The sequence below is a fragment of the Diabrotica undecimpunctata genome, chromosome 7, assembly GCF_040954645.1.
Source record: "Diabrotica undecimpunctata isolate CICGRU chromosome 7, icDiaUnde3, whole genome shotgun sequence".
Lineage (NCBI taxonomy): Eukaryota > Metazoa > Arthropoda > Insecta > Coleoptera > Chrysomelidae > Diabrotica > Diabrotica undecimpunctata.
The window spans coordinates 12,353,967-12,373,787 of NC_092809.1; the positions used below are offsets into that span (position 1 = coordinate 12,353,967).

Genomic DNA, 19,821 nt, shown 5'->3' on the forward strand with positions numbered 1-19,821 from the left:
GAAAGATATGAACTGCTTCGAATAATTATGCAAGGGAAAATAGCAGGAAAAAGGTCCATAGGAAGAAGAAGAAAAACTCCTGGCTAAAGAATCTACGGGAATGGTATAGCTGTAGCAGCAACGAATTGTTTCGGTCAGCAGTTTCGAAAATACGTATAGCCCTGATGATCGCCAACCTTCGGAACAAGATGGCACTTGAAGAAGAAGAAGAACTTTGTTAATTAATACATATTTGTTGATACATTTAAATGACGTTGTAGTTTTAAACAGATTTACTTCATGGCAACGCAAGACTCTCAGAGGTTTCCAACCCAAGAGAAGGTGTCGCTAAGGGTCCTCGAGTTGTTATTTATAGACACGGTGAAATTCCTTTTGGACAAGAAGATTACCATTGTTGTTGGTTTTTGGCAAATAAAATCTCAAGCACAGGCAAATAAATTGTGCCATGTTTTGCTATAGTGAACAACTTTATCATATTGTACCCCAAAAACTAAAAAAAAAGTTGTTATGCTTTCAACAATGCATGAAAAAGGTGTCGAATCAAATACCACTGACCTATCAGAGATCAATCGATTTTACAATTCCACTGATGAGTGGACACCTTGGACCAACTAAGTCCAACACATATTCTACAAATAGAAAGACACGTCGTTGGCCATTATGCCTTTTTTATAACCTGTTAAATATTGTGGGATATAACTCGATGATTCTTTTACGTAAAAAAATATGCATAACTTATAAATAAAGTTTGTTTGTATACAAACAACTCTTAACATGTTATCTTAAGATTGTTTTTGTCATAAGTTCTTAAATATACATATATAAACATTTTTAGGTCGATTTTATTTGGGGTACCACCATAACCCGTGTATTGAATTCAGAAAATAATTTAGCAATCCAGGGATAAAAATGAAAGGCCGAATCTATGGAACATTATTATTTGTAAATAGAAAAGAGAATTTTGTTATTGGACGATACAGAGATAAACAATATTATGAGCAAGTGAACAGCATCTAGTTCAAAATGAATTTACCAACTATTTAGTCGTATATTTACAGAAACGTAAAAATATTTTAGATTTAAGTACATATATCATTGAAGAAAGTGAGCAACCATTTTGGTAACCGCGTCTTCTTGGCAAATTAGTTTTTTGCGTGTATTTGAAACAAACGATTGAATCAACTAGCTAGCCAAGAGTGTACTTGTAAAAAAAGCGAGGAATTACAAAAATCGGATATGCACGAAGATAGATACGAAAGTTGTTTTGCAAGGCATCCGTACCCCTTCCCCCGCACCTTTGCCCTCGCTCGGCCTACCACTTTATTTATGAACGTAAGTATTTGTTTAATGCGGTCGACTTAGCATCTCTCTCTAATCTATTGTGATAATGAAATGTCACAAAAGTTGGGTTTACACCGATTGGTCAGGTACGGATCTAGCTTTAATTGAATACTCAGAAAAGTCAGATAAAGTACTGAAAATATAGTAGGAATTTAAACCACCAACGCCAATGCAGGTGGTTTTAATAAAAATAAATATTAATTTTATTTTGCTTAATATTTTTTTAATGAAAACAATTTTAATATTATGGTATTTTTAGAAAGTAATACCAAAATAGTAATTCTAACATATTATTAGAGAAGTAGTTATGTTAACTGCATATCGATAATGCAATTATTTCAAATCCTCTAGACAAAACTGAAGCTTTCAAAAATACACTTCGGGCAACATTTATCTCACCAGATAACCCAAACTCCAAGAAATGGTTCAAACTCGACACCGAAAGGAGAGTGGAGGACATACTCTACTACCCCCCTCAGCACTTCGGAGACTATAATATACAACATCCAATTATGGCTCCTGTGCAGGAGGACACCGTCAGGCAGATGTGCAACATTGGTAAAAACACATCTCCTAGCCCAGATGGCATACTTAGGAGACGCCTCAAAAAATTTCCAAAGAGTATAATCCCGCTGCTCACAAACATAGTCAATGCATGTCTTTTGCTGTGTTACTTTCCTACTCCTTGGAAAGTCGCCAGCACAATCATGATCCCTAAACCAGGGAAATCCTTAACCGGCACTGAATCCTACAGACCAATTTCACTCCCAAACACACTAGGTAAAGTCTACGAGAGAATCCTTAAGAAGAAACTCGTTGAATTCCTAGATATTAACAACATCATCCCAAAATTCCAATTTGGATTCAGAGCTGATCACTCCGCACAAAATACATTGGCTGAAGCAGCAATTTTCGTATCCAGAGCACTCAAAGAAAAAGGCAAAATCGCCATAGGCATATTCCTAGACGTCCAGAAGGCTTTCGCTCAGGTCTGGCATACAGGTCTGATTGAAGAACTCCGCCTTGCTGGACTGCCAACTACTTTTCTAAGAACCATTCACTCATATCTCTCCAGTCGGACTATAAGAGTTAAAATCAGCGACCAATATTCTACTCCGTTCACTCCACTTGCTGGAGTATCACAAGGCTCAATTTTAGCTCCTATCCTTTACACAGTTTACAACAGTGACCTTCCACGCCCCTATGATCAAAACGAAACCATTCTCCTATATGCTGACGACACAGCATTGCTCGCCTCAGGCAGAGTAGAGGGAACTATAAGGAGCCGCTATTCATTCAGTAGGTCTCAAGCCCAACTTGACAAAGAGAGTTATGCTTAACCCTACCAAGACACAAGCCATCCTCTTCAGATACCTGGGTTCCAGGATCGATGAGTATGGTAACCAGTTGGAGCTCTACGGATCTAGACTCCCTTTCCAGAGTTCAGTGGGTGTTCAATTTCAGAGGGACCTCAATTGGGAGACAGAGCTTAGCCTCACCCTCAACAGAGTGAGAGGAAGGGCTAAACTCCTTAGAGCTGTAGCTGGAAAATCTTGAGGGGCACACAGTAAGACTCTCCTCCACGCCTATAAAACGTACATCAGACTCATTACTGAGTAGAGGACGGTTCTTTTATCCCTACTGAACAACCGCCAACTTAACGCCATTATGGCCACAGAAAGAAAGATCTTGAGAAAGATCATGGGAAGGCGAGCTGATTTCCCGTCAGCAATCATACACCAACTGGCAAACATCCCAACAATCGAGAGTAGGATCCAAACTCTCGACAAAAGATATACACTGCGCACTATAACCAGCTTCAACACCAGAGCCAAAGAGGTCCTCAAAATACCTTGCCACCGCCTAGGAGACATACTCACCAGGCATCCCGTTAGAAAAGTTCACTTCCTTCCGACCAAACTTCTAAACCTGGCTGGAAACGAACTTCCTGATGAGTACTTTAACATCCTAGAAGCGACGCCCCTAAGATACCGTAGATACTAACTATCTACATGCCAAAAATGCTCTATCGAAAAGAGCCGTTTCCACCGTATAGCTGGTAACATGCTAAGGTACCTCCTCCGAACTGCATGACTCATAGACTCCTCTACAAGCACCAATACGCACCACTAAACAACACCAATGAACCACTGATTGACTACTGCTTCAAAGCACCGCCACTCGTCAACCTCTCCTCCAAACACACACAAACTCGCAATCGTAGACTGACGTCTGCTCTCACCACTTCTCAGCCCTTACCTTAAAGAGGCGCACCGCCTAAGCGAGGTCTAAATAACATGTCTTCAATTCAACTGCATATCAGTAACAAATTAAAAAGTGGTTAAAAAAGAAGCAAGCCAAAAAATGGGGAAGGGAGGTAGAAACGATAAACAGTGTATATTTTTTCTCGGATTTGGTCACATCTGTAGTATAGCTGTATTGTAGTATGTACTATTTAATTAATCGCTCAACTATAGTCCAGTCGTCAGAGATTTGACTTCTAAAAATCATATGAACAAGCTGAATTTTGCTGAGAATGACAATTTTGGCACCCCAAAAAAGTTTACACCAAGGCTTCCCCCTAAAACCCTCACCTATTTCTTTTAGCTTTTTATACACCATCACTACCATTCAGTTTCACAATCCAGTGATCTGTCTTCTTTCTGCCTTACTACACATGCATACATTATCTGTCTTGTCTAACTGTCGTTAATTTACACACTTTTTCGTGCCTCTGTATTTTGTCTCTTGAATGATCCTAATTACTAAAGGATTTTACAGTTCTAACTGCCTTCTCCCGCTCAATTTTTCATTTTAAAATAGTTCCTTCGTTACTCCCGAAGTCGATCTATTTCTTTTTCCAAGAGACACCGTCCATACAAGTCCATACCTCCCCCACTATTTTCTCTTTTGTATAGGTATATTAATATCCATTTTTTCGCTATGCTTTCTTTTTATTTCTTCATTTCTTTATGTCTATTGTTTATACTCGTAAGCATCTTCGAAGGCTTTTCATTATTGTAGTAGCTTTTTCATTATTATCCAATTTTCACTACCGTATGATATGGACACCTGCATTCGCTTCATTGACCCAAAGCCAACAATTATCACCGTTTTCTAGGAATGGTTATCTCTATTACAAAAAACATATCCCGCGAGGTTTTCGAAAGGAGTACGAAGTAATTGAGAAACAATTGAGCCAAATTAGATAGCCAACAGAATAATTGGGATATCCCGAGCTCTATCTGAGAAAACTCATACATCGGCTGTAAGAAGAGCCCTTAAACAACTTAAAGCAAATACTCCAGCAACATCAGAATACTCACTTGCCTTCCCATTGGGAAGCTCTTAACCAAACCAAACAGAACAAGCAGCTGGCTTCGATGGAATGTATCCTGAATTTATAGTCCACATCGGTACAAAAAACGACAGTGCCTAAAGAAATTATTTAGCGACATTGTGACTACAGCTGTACTACCTCCAGAATTAACAAGAATAATACAAAAAGCCAATACAAAAGCCGGACAAAGACAACAAGCTGCCTGAAAGTTATCGACCCAATACTTTGCTCAGTTGTTGTTACTGGAACGACTCTTATATATCAGAATATGTAACACTATTGAGACTGCTGTACCAATTGAGCAAGCCGGTTTTAGAAGAGGAAAAAGCTGCCTCTGACTACATTTATCGAAGCTGTATTTGAAAGACTTAAAAAATCTGCCATAACATTTATAGACCTAACAGCTGTCTATGACATTTTTTGGAGAGAGGGCCTTATTTACAAGTTGATGAAAATCATACCCTGCCTCAAAACTTGCCAGCTCATAAACAAGAAGCTAGAAAAACGCTCCTGATAACATCGATGAGTGATGAGCAATATGGGAATACGTGGTTGGCGGAGGAAGGCGATGGATAGGGATGACTGAAGACAAATTCTTGATCCCACGCAGGATTGTAAAGCCAGAATAATGATGAATGTTATTGCTGATAAGAATAGTGATAGTTCTCGTAGAACAGTTCTTTTATAGTTTATTCGTCTTCCGGGTTTGGACCGTGTCATTTGTGAGTGACCCAAAAGTGGGTTCATCTCGACGTTTCGCTACAATTGTATGTAGCTTCTTCAGGAGAACAAAAAAAGAAAAAGAAACAAAAGACAGGAAGATGGGTAGTTAGCAACGGTAACTCAGTTACTCAACGCAACCAGAGGCGAATACTAACTACCAAGGTGGGCATTTGGTCACAGTAACTCAACTACTCAACGCAGCCAGAGGTGAAAACCAGTTCTTTCATATTTATATATTAGCAGTTGCAGTAGCTTTATATGAGGTTTTTTTTTCTTCCGTTAGAGTGAGATAAGATTACTGTTAGGATATGAGTGCATATTATTTATATAATAATTTATGATAAAATAATGATTTTGATCTCATCTAATTGGCCAAGTACACCTCTGAGATCAAAGAGCAACCGTTTCCAAACGATACAATGTCAACGTTATTAAACAATCTTTGTATTGTTCGACGTAAAAACATTTACCGCTTTCAAAAACGATTTATTTATAAATAGTACTTGTTGATCGTGTCAGATGAGATGTATTCATGTTTATACACTTCCTTTGCTCGCACAGATATTTAAATTAGACGAACTCAGTTCAAGCGAAATCATTGAATATTAAGATGAATGCATAAGCAACATTATTGGCATACATGAAAACATTATTAACAAAATTTTCATTTAACCAGGTATAATAAATGGACACATATGGTGTTTAAAATTATTGAAATGATTAATGATGATGCAGTAGGCCCTGATAATTTTCACTCAGAATTCTTAAAACTTATGGACTATGATGGCATAAAATGGTTGACAAATATATTTAACAGTATATATGATACGGGCGTGGTTCCCCAAGAGTGGTTAGTGTCAACTTTTATAAATCTTCCAAAAAAATCCAATGCGAGAAAGTGCGAAGACTGTAGAATTATAAGCCTTATGAGCCATTTACTTAAAACATTTCTAAAGGTCATTCACAAAAGAATATATACAAAATGTGAGGAACAACTAACAAGAACACAATTCGGATTTCGTGATGCTCTGGGAACACGGGAGGCCCTTTTTGCTGTACAGGTGCTATTTCAGAGATGCAGGGATGTGAATTGTGACATATACGTATGCTTTATAGATTACCAGAGGGCATTTGACAGAGTAAAACATGACAAATTAATGACTCTAATGCAAGAAATTGGAATTGACAACAAAGATCTTAGAATTATCAGAAACATTTAATACAATCAAACGGCCAAAATCAAAATAGAAGACCAGTTAACTGATAAAATTGCAATAGAACGTGGAGTACGACAGGGCTGTATTTTGTCTCCATTGTTGTTCAACATTTATTCTGAATGGGTATTTAAGGAAGCTTTAGACGGTTGTGCGAAAGGAATACTAATAAACGGCGAATGGTTGAATAACATTAGATATGCAGATGACACTATAGTTTTTGCCGATAATCTGAATGACTTACAGATATTAACAAATCGCATAACAGAAGTCAGCAACAGATACGGACTAGCTCTTAACATAAAGAAAATCAAATTTATGACAATTAGTAAAAAACCAATACTAAACGCTCAACTTACAATCAACCAACAGAATATCGAAAGAGTCGAGCAATATACATATCTAGGCACCAATTTAAATAGCCAATGGGACCACTCAACAGAAATTAAACGCCGAATAATAAAAGCATAAGCAGCATTCGTTAGAATGAGAACCATTTTCAACAGTCGAGACATATCATTAAAAACAAAATGCCGTCTATTGAACTGCTACATATTCACAGTTCTGCTTTGCGGAATGGAAGCATGGACACTGACTGTTGCATCTATGAATCGGCTCGAAGCTTTCGAAATGTGGTGTTATAGGCGCATCTTACGTATATCCTGGGTTGACAGAGTTACTAATGTGGAGGTCCTGCGTAGAATGGGGAAAGAATGTGAAATTCTCATGACCGTCAAAACTAAAAAGTTGGAATATCTAGGACATGTAATGAGAAATCAAGAACGTTACGGCCTTCTCCAGCTGATTCTCCAAGGGAAAGTAAATGGTAAGAGAGGACCGAGAAGAAGACGCATTTCCTGGCTTCAAAATTTACGAAAGTGGTGTAACACGACTACCACTGAACTGTTCCGCGCTGCAATAAATAAAGTAAAGATAGCCGTGATGATCGCCAACATCCGGAACGGATAGGCACTTTAAGAAGAAGAATGATGATACAAAAGTAAGTATAGCACACTTGACATTACAGGATAGTCGCCAGTCACAAGAACAACATAACTATTCGTCGAGTATAAATATAATGAATACATTGCTTAAGGAAAAAGAATCAATATCAAAACAATGAAAAGTATTAAACTAACAGGTGTTCTCTTCTTATATACAATGTGAAAACAATGACTTGTTCCGAGGTATAAAGTTCATGAATTAGTTACAGAAACAGCGAAAAATATAATGATCTGCAGCAGGCATACACTTAAATTGATTTACAAGTATCAAGTATGTTGATAATAAAACATACGTATCAAAAAAACTCGAAAGTTGTGATAATTGAGACAGGTGATAAGAGAAACGCGGCACCAAATGTTATAAATGATATGATGACCCAAGAAAAGTGCGCAGATAACTGTTATGTATAGAAGACGAATGTGTTGCCTGAGAAATCTAAGAAAACAGTTTAATTGCTCATCTTCAGAGCAGTTGCCAATAAACTACACGTAATTACTGATGTTTAAAACTGTAGTGCGTTGCAAATTCTAAGAGGTGGTCTACTTTAATTCGAAAGAGTGATAAATTAAGAGAAACAGCTCCAATATAGCAATACTATATATAATACTACAAATATAATATAAACTATAATAATTCCGAGTATAAACTTTCTTGCTAGAGGTAGTACATGGCTATATAAACGCTTATCTTCAATGTGCAGTATACTTTTTGAAGGTGTACTGTAACATGCCTCAATCAGAAAGCGCCGACCATATTTTTTCTTGTATTTATAAGCAGTGATATTCAGAAGGGAATTAACGAAAAAGACACGTACACATCTATCACCTTAGTAAGTGATTATTCAGATTATTCTTCTTCTTATGGTGCCAATCCGTTCCGGATGTTGGCGATCAGCATAGCTATACTAACTTTACTTGCAGCACTTCCTTAGGTTTTGAAGCCAATATTTTCTTCTTCTCTCTGGTCCTCTCTTTGAAAAATACCTTGCCCTGAAGAATGAGTTGCAATAAGTCATATGTGTTCATTTCTCATAACATGGCTAAGATGTTCTAATTTGCGCTCTTTGATTGTGTTAGTGATCTCGCATTCCTTGCCCATTCTACGTAGGGCCTCAATATTAGTCTGACGATCCACCCATGATTTGTAAGATGAGCTTGTAACACCACATCTCGAAGGCTTCGAGCTTACCTAAAGAAGCTTCAGAGAGCGTCCATGCCTCTACTCCGTATAAGAATGTAGAAAATACATAGCATCTGATGATAGAGATTTTGGTACTAAGTGGTAAATCGTGACTTCTGAAAAGAAACTTCATCTTTACGAACGCTGATCTTGCTTTCCCTATGCGTTGTTTTATTTCAGTAGAGTGGTCCCATTGACTGTTTATGTTAGTACCAATATATGTATAGATGTTTACCCTGTCAATTGGCTGTTGGTTTACCAAAAGATGTGCATTTAATATTTCGCGCTTACTAACTACCATGTACTTTGTTTTGTTCGTATTGAGATCCAGCCCATACTCTCGACTTATATCTGATATGCGCGAAATTATTACTTGTAAACCATCTAGGCTATTTGCAAAAACTACTGCGTCGTCAACATATCTAATGTTATTTAGACGCACTCCGTTAACTAAGACGCCTTCCTGTAGTTGTCACAGTGCTTGCTCGAAGATACGCTCCGAGTACATGTTAAATAGCACTGGAGACAGAATGCATCCTTGTCTCACTCCTTTATATATGGAGATTGTCTCTGTCAACTGTTCATCCACTTTAATGTTGGCAGTTTGGTTGTAATATAAATTATATATAATTCGCAAGTTTCTGTCATCCAAGCCCGCTTCTTTCAAGATGGATATGAGATTGTCATTTTTTACTCTATCAAATGCCTTTTTGTGGGCGATAAAACAAATATATACCTCACAGTTGACATCCCTGCACCTCTGGATAAGCACTTATATAGTGAATAGAGCTTCTGGGGTGCCTAAGGTATCGCGGAATTAAAATTGTATCCATGACACTTGTTCTTCTGGAAATATTCCCCAAAGCTGGTTAAAGTCGACCTTCGTAACTCGTTATCCATTTTATTCCTTGTTCGTCCATAAGTTTCAGGAATTCTGTATAAAATTTGTCAGGCCCTACAGCTTTACCATCTTAATTTTTCTAATAGCTGCTGTGACTTCTTCAATGGTAATCGGGGGGGTCCTGTTTGGAATTCCATGTCTTCACTGGCACTCTGCCTTTCATCAGTAAATGTTACTTCCACATATTTCTTCCACGTGTCTAGTCTCTCTTCCACACTTAATAGTGGATTACCTTGGTTGTCTGCCAAAGATCCAACTCTTCTAGGCTTGTATAAGCTGCAGCTTCTTTAACTTTTTTGTGCATATTGAATGAATCGTGTTTCTGTTGTAATAGCTGTATTTCCGCACATTGTTCTCTCAGCTATGTGTCCTTAGCCATTCTGATTGCTTTTTTGATATCTTTGTCTATTCTTTTGTATAATGTCTTGTCCTGATCTTTGACTTTTCGCCTCTCTTCCATCATATCTAGAATCTCATTTGTCATCCACGATTTTTTCTTAATTTTTGGTGGTTTGAGGAATTTTTCTTGTATGTCTTGTGAAACTCTATTCAATTTTTCAAGCTCCTGGTCTATTAAATCCGTTTGAACAACGGTATTCAAATTGCTATGTATATACTTTTTTACACTCTGTTCTGTGCATTGGTCTTTGAGTAGCCTGATGTCATACTTTGGGTTGACACTACGTCGAATCTTTTTTAGCCTGATCCTCATTTTTCAAATCAGTGGGTTATGGTCTGACTTGATATCGGCTCATGAGTATGTCTTGACTGATGTAATGCTGTTACGGAATCTTTTATTAATCATAATGTAGTCTATTTGATTTCTGACTATGTGGCCTGAAGTATCTTGAGGCGATTTCCACGTGTATAATCTTAAATCTAAGATAAATCTAATCCAGTTTGAAGTGTTAGTAATTACAAACTCTTCTTTTGATACAAATTCATCCAATCGGTATCCGATTCAGATTATAGATTACAAAAATACTTAGAAATACATCTTGTTAATTTTTAGATCTTGTTAAAGAATTTCATATGGTGAGGTATTTAGAACTGCGTGTTTCAAAGCAAAGTGCAAAAGACGAAAAGCTACGAAAAGATAGTGGTTCTGGAACTACAACGATTCGTTTTCTAAAATCCACAAAATATACAATTTCTAGTATGTATACCGAAGAAATTATAAATATAATAAAGAAGAAATACACAACTTTTAAAGAAATTGATGTGAAAAATTTTGTGATAAACTAATTATTGAAAACTGTCATAATTCGAAGCATAGCTTTTTTATCGCGGTCTACGGAGGGAACGGTGGATGGCGCACAGAGGACTGAAACGATAAAATGTACTACATGGAGTAGTAAACGCAGTCATATGCGTGTATCTTATTAAAATAAAATAAATTAAATTAAAAACCATCGCTCCGTGCGTAGACGATTAGAAAGTTATGCTTCCCCTTCTCAGTCACTCTCAGAGTGCCACATCCCGTTTTCCCCTGTAAAAAAATGTAAAGTGGGCTATAAACCACTGTGCTCCATTTAAATCTCCAGGAAAGGATCGAATATTTCTTGCCCTACCACAAAAAGGATTGACTATTTCATTGCCCATCCAAACAAAGATCTTTAAAGAGCATAGCACAAGTTATATATGTACATTAAAGACTTTAACAACTGTAAGGGTGGTATCCATACACAAAAGAGGACGACAAGACAATGACCTACCTAAATCCTACAGGCACACTATTTCTGTTGAAGACAATAAAAAAATAAGGCACACCATTTCTGTTGAAGACAATAAATATGACAGACATATTAAGGAGAGGCCACTGAGTGATCTTAATCTCAATGACAACCTGCATGCTTATCCAGAAGGAAAATACAACAGAAACAGCACTGCATGAGGTAGTTCAGGAAATGAATCACTCCATTAATAATATCTTTCTAGATATACATATTATGTAACTGGACCAAATCAATGCTGGAATATGGGCTGATTCTAACACACCTATAAGGAGAGGAGCTTGTAGCCAAAACAGGTAAGAGTTGCCCACAAGGGGGAGTGTATCTCCCCTCCTGTGGTCACTCCTGGTGGATGACCTTGTCTCACAGGAGTAGAAGTGCGGGCCTATGCGGATGATCTAGTAATTATTAAGAGTAAAATATCCATCATAGAACGCCCATCTGGAAAGAATATTTAAGAAAGTAAAGCTTTCCCTTCGAACATGTCGAAGGATATGTGAGAAATCATGGAGTATGGAACCCAAACAGATGTATTGGCTATATATGACGGTAGTCAAATCTATGATTACGTATGGCGCACTAATATGGTGGTCTAAATGACAACAAAAGACCACCAGAGAGAAGCTAAATAAAATTTAACAACAAGCATGCTTAATCATAACAGGAGCGATGTCGAATACTCCAACCGCTTCCATAGAGACCATAGTTGACCTCCCTCCATTACATATATCGATGGAGAAAGATGTGAAGGTAGGAGCATACAGAAGCCGGATAAGACACTAAGAAGCACGGCGAAACGGGACCGGAACCAAATTTTGAGAGATAAAGAGAATAAAAAATCATCCTTAGTTGAAAATGATAGCAGATGCAATGCAACCTAAGTATAATTTCCAAAGTCTTCTTTTCAAGAAGGGGCGAATGGGAGTCGAATAAAACGAATCTCATAATGGCAGATCAATGCTGGTATGCAGACGAGTCTAAAACCAATGAAGGAGTCGCGAGCTGGAGGTATACCGAGGGAAACCAAGACAGTCTTAGTAAAAGCCTAGGTAATCTTCAGGTAGTTTGAAAAGTATCATATCAAGTTAGTTTGAAACTGTCTGCAGAATCTGATTTGAATGGGAAAAAGTAACAAAGTATGTTTACTTTGGGTGCTTGGACATAGTGTTATTGAAGCGAACGAAGAAGCGGAGCAACTCGCTAGGAGAGGGACAAAAAAAGACATTCATAGGACCAGAACTTTTCGTTGGCATAGCAAGAAGCACAGCCAAAGGAACAATATCCGACTGGGTGAAAAAAGAAACGTAACCGCTGGTAGAAAAAAAGAGGCCTTAAACATTCGTAGGCTTTTATACATAAACCTTCGAAGAAGAGATCCGCAGATCTACTAGATATGATTAGGAATGACCTGCGAATTATCGTAAGTCTCCTAATAATGATAGTTTAAGGCCTTTAGGAATCTATTGAAGAATCCTAAGAATCCATAGAAATTAACAAATTAACAATACAGCTAGAATTCGGAATGAGCAACTTGATACAAATAGTTCTCCCCTACTCAACTTATTCAGTTAAAGACTATAAAGTGTTAAAGACTGTTAAGTGTTTAACAGACGCAGAATAAAAATAGTTCACTTGAGAAAGGCACTCAGCCGAAACAGCTGTAGTGGTAATAAATTATAATAACATTTGTGAAAGTGTTGAAAACAAAAGTTTTCAGTGTTTTATTGCTTGATAAAATGAACTTTTATAAAGTAATGGTCGAATCCATCACGTAGTCAACCATAGTTTATAACATTTATCAATGGTGCCATAAGCTAATCCCTGACCAAGACCACTACATATTTTGCACACATCACATTCCCATCCAATTTCTATTTAAAATGCATACTACAATTAAACAACCTTGGTCTCATATTATGAGATGTTTGACTGGTTTATTATCAAATTAGCCTTACAGAAATAGATGTCATGATATTTATTCGATTAAAATGTTTTAGGTTAGGTAGAATCGTAAGAAAAATCGAGAAAAAAATTTATAATACATAAATTGTACAATAAAATGATTCTAAATTAATACCATTGGAAAAATATAGTTTAACATATTTTGACAACAGCTGTTGATTAGAAAAATTATATCGTTAATAACAGTTTTTTTTACAATATGTGTGGTTTTTCACCAAAGGAAAAAAACATGCTAAAAAAAGCTTTCTCCGAGAATCTTTTCTAGTTTCTTATTTGCGTTTTTTGAAAACCAATCACTGATATTAGTATAGACAATCCACACCTTTGAGTGCCACGAGACTTTCACAATTGATGGTCACTTGATGATCTGTCGGGTTTGCTAAAGATATGACGTGAGCACAACCAAAAAATGCTAACATAAACAAACAAGAAAGAGCAACACTAGCTAGCCGAAGAAACTATAGAAATGGATGCCAGATGCCATTACAAGACATGCTTTCGAAGATAGAGGAACTACTGAAGGGTAGTTAGGAAAAAATGGCTATATTAGGATTGTAAATAAAAGTTGAAGTCAAACATTTATACGTAGCATTTATTGATGACTGCATCTTTCCTACACATGTACAGCTGGTTTCTAAAAAAACTGATACGACTCTTAGTAAGATTTGATCATTTTGAGCAGTGTATTTGATTGGTCGGACATAATATTATATTTATTATGACAGACAAATAATAAAATAAACAAACAAACAACAAAAAATTGATTACATATGTTAATTCCTAAATTGTAATAATTATTAAGGTCTAAATTTTGATACTATATTGAATTCCTGCATTTTATAGAATATATAAATTATAGTTTTTATATAAAATAGGATTGTTATTATTTTTTATTACTATTAAGGAATAAAACAAACGACTTAACTACAATATATTAAAGCAAGAATTGTAACCAAATTAAAAGATAACTGGGCACTATCAGAGACAGCAAAACATTGTAACATAGCAGAACCACAGTTTTTGTACTAATAAAAAATGGAGGGAGGGAACAAGAAACTCTCAAAAGAAAGCGAGGGTCTGGAAGACCAAAACTATACTAAATTTAGGTATGTAAAAATAAAATTAATATTTCTTAATATCTCCATCAGCATTGATAACAACTGCGTAAAAGGAACTATGAAATTGTCTTCTTCAGAGAGCTCTTTCCAATCCTGTTGTATACCGTGCTACGACTCTTCAGCATTTTAAGGTATAAAATTACGCGGATACAACAGTTTTATAATAACCACCCACACATTCTCGATTGGGTTTAAATCTGGACTGTAGCTGGCTCATGGTAAGATCTCGATGTTTTTATTCTGGAGCCACTGGTTTATGATATTTGCAGTGTGAACAGGACAATTATCTTGTTGGAGGCTAAAATTATTTTCTGGATACAACTGTTCTACACTGGGAAACATGATGTTTTCTAGAATATTCAGATAAGTCTGCCCAACAAACCTGCCAACAATACGCCATGCCATTCTCATTCCTCTAGATGAAATCCATTCCCATACATTGGCGCTAAAATGACCAGCTGCTCGATATCTATCAGCATATAGAGGATTAAATCTATTATTGTTTGGTCTATACACCCTAATTTTGCCCTTTTTAGAAGATTGAAAAATTTTCTCATCTGTAAATATTACCCTGTCCCAAAATCTTAATTTTGTAGCTGATGGTTTAAAGCAAAAATATAAGTCTTGATTGCTTCTGTTGTGGTGTAATAGCTTGTTTTTTTGCTGCAGTTCGGTACCTAAAACGCGATGCTTTAATTCTGCGCTAAGTTGTTGTCTTTCTTCCCGGAAACTGTGACATAATTCTTGCAGTTTTCGCATCTTCAAAAGGATTCTCTTCTAATCTCTCCAAAAGTGTACGATCTTCATCAGCGGAAGAATTTTTTGGTCTTCCAGAACCTTGCTTTCTTTCGAGAGTTTCTTGTTCTCTCCATCTTTTATTAATATTAAAAACTGTTGTTCTGCTTACGTCAAACTGGTTCGCTACGGCAGACAGTGACCAACCATCTGAGTCGTAACAGTTTTTTAGAAACCAGCTGTAAATAAGCTCTTGCAAGAGAATTACTTATTGTCCCAGACAACAGGGACATGTATGTAATTTCGGGTAAATAGAAAAAACTATTTAAGAGGCTAGACATTGTGCGGAGAATATTTAAAATTTAATTGTGATGCAAATTATGATATGGATGCGGATCTCTGCTGAAATTCTGTGAATCTTCATGAAATATATGTCAAATAACGAAAAATTAAACACTGCAACGGTTAGACGCTTCGTTTTTATTTAACAAAGAAAGATATATTCACAGAATTAATTGATGTTTGGCTATAGGATTTAGGTCCTATAGATATATAAATGAATCATTTGGAGTTATTGTACTGTTTCTTGTTGCAAGCATAAATATTTTCGACTTATATCTTTAAACAACAACTAAATAAATTTTCCACACTAACCTGTCTCCATTGTAATTAATTTCTTACGTCAAATATGTACATAACACTACGGAATATTATAAAACAAACCACTGTATATGTAACTGAAAAATATCCATCATAACTAATAAACCCTGACCAGGAGCACTATGAACATTTTTTGCACACACTACACTCACGTTTAACGACTAGAATATTTAAAATGCACGAAACTGACTGGTTTTTTCCTATTAACAAAATCGTACGAGACAGTAAACTGCTACTCAAAAATCGAAATACATTATTCAAATACTTCAACCCAGAGAGAAGTTTTAGGCAGGTAAGCCATAAATTAGGCAACGGAACAGAAAACAGGTAAAAATTTTGTGAAACTTTTTTAATCAGAGGACGTACCTAACAGAAAGTTGTAGGCCCAGATGTAACAAATGTATAAGGGATCGTATCGTAAGCATTTAAAGTATACCTAATAAAGGTATATTTAAAAATAAATTTACTCAATACATAGACAATGAGTATACTGGATCTAGTACGATTTTTGAAATATTAAAGTGTTAATGTTAAATTATTTTTCTTATGATAATAAAGTGAAATTATTAGTTTAAAAATATAATAATTAAATGCGAAAAAAGGCTAAAAGTTTTAAAATTAGTTTTAAAAGAAACACAAACAATAAAAGTAAAATAAATTAGGTAAATGATTTATCTTGCTCTTCTTCAGAATATTGAATCTGTGACAAAGGAGCAGAGGACTTTGAATATTGTTCAGGAAATGGGGAAGAATACTGTTCTCGACTTTGAGCAATATATTGTTGCAATGCTGGTAAATTGTTGGTACTGACAGTGTGCCTGGGTGAATGTGTCTTTTAAATTTGTTCGAGAATCTGAAGATTTAGAGAATCGGGTGTGTGTGTGAGACATATGTATAGCGATATTAGTGAAGGTGGTTATGTTTATTTAGAACGAGACTCATCAAAAGTAGTCGACAAGAAACGAAATTCAGAAAAGTAGTGCAATACAAAGCACGCCGAACAGAATTTCTTCGCCTAGGATTCTACGGCAGCGATCCGTGTCTCTTCTCTTCGCTGTGCCGCGCGTTGCATCGCACAGATACGCGCGGATATATTTAACCACAGGAAGAAAATTCTTAACAACCTTTTCCTCCGCGATTCGCTTTGCCGTGCAGAGCATAAGTGAGCGACAAGCTTTAGCATTGTGTCTAGGTCTTCATTCTAAAATTTTCTTAGTCCATCTTCCATCTGACTCTGGTAACATGGCCTGCTCAGTTTCACTTCAGGGTTGTAAATCTTTTAACTGCATCCGTTACACCAGTTTTGCTCCTAACTATTTGATTTCAAACATATTCAACATTGAACTCCACAGCTCTCTGTGCCACTTGGATCTTATTGATTACTTTTCTAGTAAGTGTCAATGTTTGAGCTACATACGTTACAACTGAAAATATACACTGATCAAAGACTTCCTTTTCAAGCACATGGACTCTCTCATCTAAAGACTTCTTTCGGTTTTCCGTAAGCTGCCTATGTTAGTCCTATTCTTCTGTTTGACCCTGTTGTGTTTGCTTGTCTCTTCCTTATTTAATCTCGTAGCCTAGATGTTTTTGGCCAGTAAAAGGTTCGTCATGTATTGCATTTTGGACGAGTTAATTTTAAGACCAACTCGTGTACAAGAACTCTGAAGGTCTTTAAGAAGTTGACAGGCATGATTTGGCCGGTCTGCAATAAGGACCATGTCGTCTGCAAACCTTAAGTTGTTCAGAAACTCCCTACTTATTTTGACTCCAATATTTTCCCAATTATTGTTTCTCATAGCACTCTGTAATAAAGCGGTGTATGGTTTAGAGAGATGGTGTATCCTTGCCTAATACCCTTCTCCAAGGAAAATGTGTTTGTTCGTTTTTTTTCTACACCTATCAAGAATTTATTAGCTAAATGTATGGCCTTGCACTTAACACGTTTTTTGTTAGATGAAAAGTTTAGCCCTAAATGTCAAGCTAATAACCAAACTAACCTATTAGTCCAGGTGGTATCTTTTTCGTTTCGAATTGGACATTTTCTACAGAAATCTATTTTTTGCCTGAATCATGAAAATTTTTGCTTTTTCACCCATATTTCGACTATAACTCAAGAGACCCATGAAAAATGCCCATTATGATCTGCTTTTCGATAGATCCCGCTGGGACTATATTGCAAAAAAATATCTTCTTCAATTTGGTTGACAAATGATGGCATAACAAAAATTCTTTCTATTTAGAAATCCTAGCTGACTCATTTTTTTTTTCAATCTAGTTTCAGTATTTCTTATTCTCAAACCAAAGTATGTTTTCCTCCTTTTGATGATAACAACGATACTATTCTTCAGGAACAACTTGACAAGTTCGATAACCATATAGGATTTTCTCAGTTGGTTCAAAATCAAATTTAGGAGTTGCTTGTGCTGTATATATCCGAAACAACTAAGAACATAATTGAGAAGGTAACATGCAAACAGCCTTTCGTGACACAAAAATCAAAGTTGAGTTGTAGCTGTTGTAGCCAAAGTGGTTTATTTTATCTGATTTATGCAAAAACAATTATTATTAATGGTAAAAGCATGTTAAAAATCACTTTTACATGCAAAACAACTTATTTCCATTATACTGGTCCATGTTAACCAGCTTAATTCCAACCAACCAATAGGAGGTCTGCAACTGCCACTCAGCTGACCCAGTGAGTCTTACAAATTTGAGGTTATGTGTCAAAGTATTTAAAAACAATTAGTAATGACTTTATTATTTAAAGGATAATGGATGGGGCAGACGGAAGTGTAAGTGTTGGTGAAGGAAATGAAGGGACTAGAAAAAGAAGAGTTACAGGAGGAAAAAGGAAAAGTGAACAAATCACCAGGTATGTAGCTCCTAAAAGAGCCCTAGTTTTTGTACCGTTCAAGCACAACAATAAATGTTTCACGTGCGTTAAAATAAGGCCCATTTACTTCAAAGCTTTCAAAGAAGAGTTTAAGAAAGTTCCAGACACGAAAAGATAAGACAATATAATTGCCAGTCTGATTCATACAACACAAATCAAAAGACATAGGCCTAAGTCGGCAAACAAAAACAAAAAGAAAAAACCTGGACCTGAGCGAAAGTAGGTACTCAATATAATACTTTTTTCCAACGGCCTCTGGTGCTAAAACTTCTGTATATTTAAAGCTTTTTCGCACTGTTATTGGTATTGGAAAAACTACAATAAAAACATAGCCAAAAAAGTGCATTTTGGGTTTGCTGTTGAAGGAAAAAGAGGAGGTGACTACCCAAAATAACAACTATCTGAAGGAAAGTGTTGAGAGTACATAAGAAAGCTCAGAGGTTTTGAATCACATTTCAGAAGAAAGGAGTCAAAAAGATTATATCTGAGTAGTGAGTTACTTAAGTATGAAAAGGCGCAGCTAATGGTTTAAAAGCGGATTCATTCAAGAAGAGCAAACAAAAAATCTCATTCTGTTAGCCTTTGCTGTGATCTTCAACAAATTTATTTGATTTTATAACTATTGTTTTACTGATTTAAAAACTCAAAACCACATGTTCCACTTGGAAAGAGAAGGAGGCATGAAAAGGCAGTGTGTAAATATCATCGACTCTCTTTAACTATTTGAAAGAAGCTGATTTTTAGAGCTGTTCTGTACTAAGGTTGTTTAGCGATGGTTGAGTTTCACAAAATAAAAATAATTGTCCTGAGAACATTGATTCATTTTTTGGAAACCCACAAAACATCAATCAGTGGTATCGGCAAGGTAAGAGCACTAGGAGAAGATTGGCCACTTCTTGATACTAAGAAGCAAGTGAATACTATACAGACATTCAATCAATTAGTGAACTGAAGAGAACTGAAATATGCTACTGGACACAAGAAGAAATTGAACACCTCCGAAAAAAGAGAAAA

General features: G+C 36.2%; 1 protein-coding gene across 15 annotated transcripts in view; it reads right to left on the reverse strand.

The window, feature by feature from the left end:
- Positions 1–19,821, reverse strand: part of Tlk (Tousled-like kinase) — a 475,437-nt gene that overhangs the window by 230,015 nt on the left and 225,601 nt on the right. Inside the window, exon 1 of one of the 15 annotated variants that reach the window (XM_072536723.1) lies at positions 15,906–16,043. The exons of the other annotated variants lie outside the window; for them this stretch is intronic. The gene's annotated coding sequence lies outside the window, so the exon portion shown is untranslated. Of the gene's footprint in view, positions 1–15,905; positions 16,044–19,821 lie in introns of those variants that run through there. 15 annotated transcript variants of the gene reach the window in all.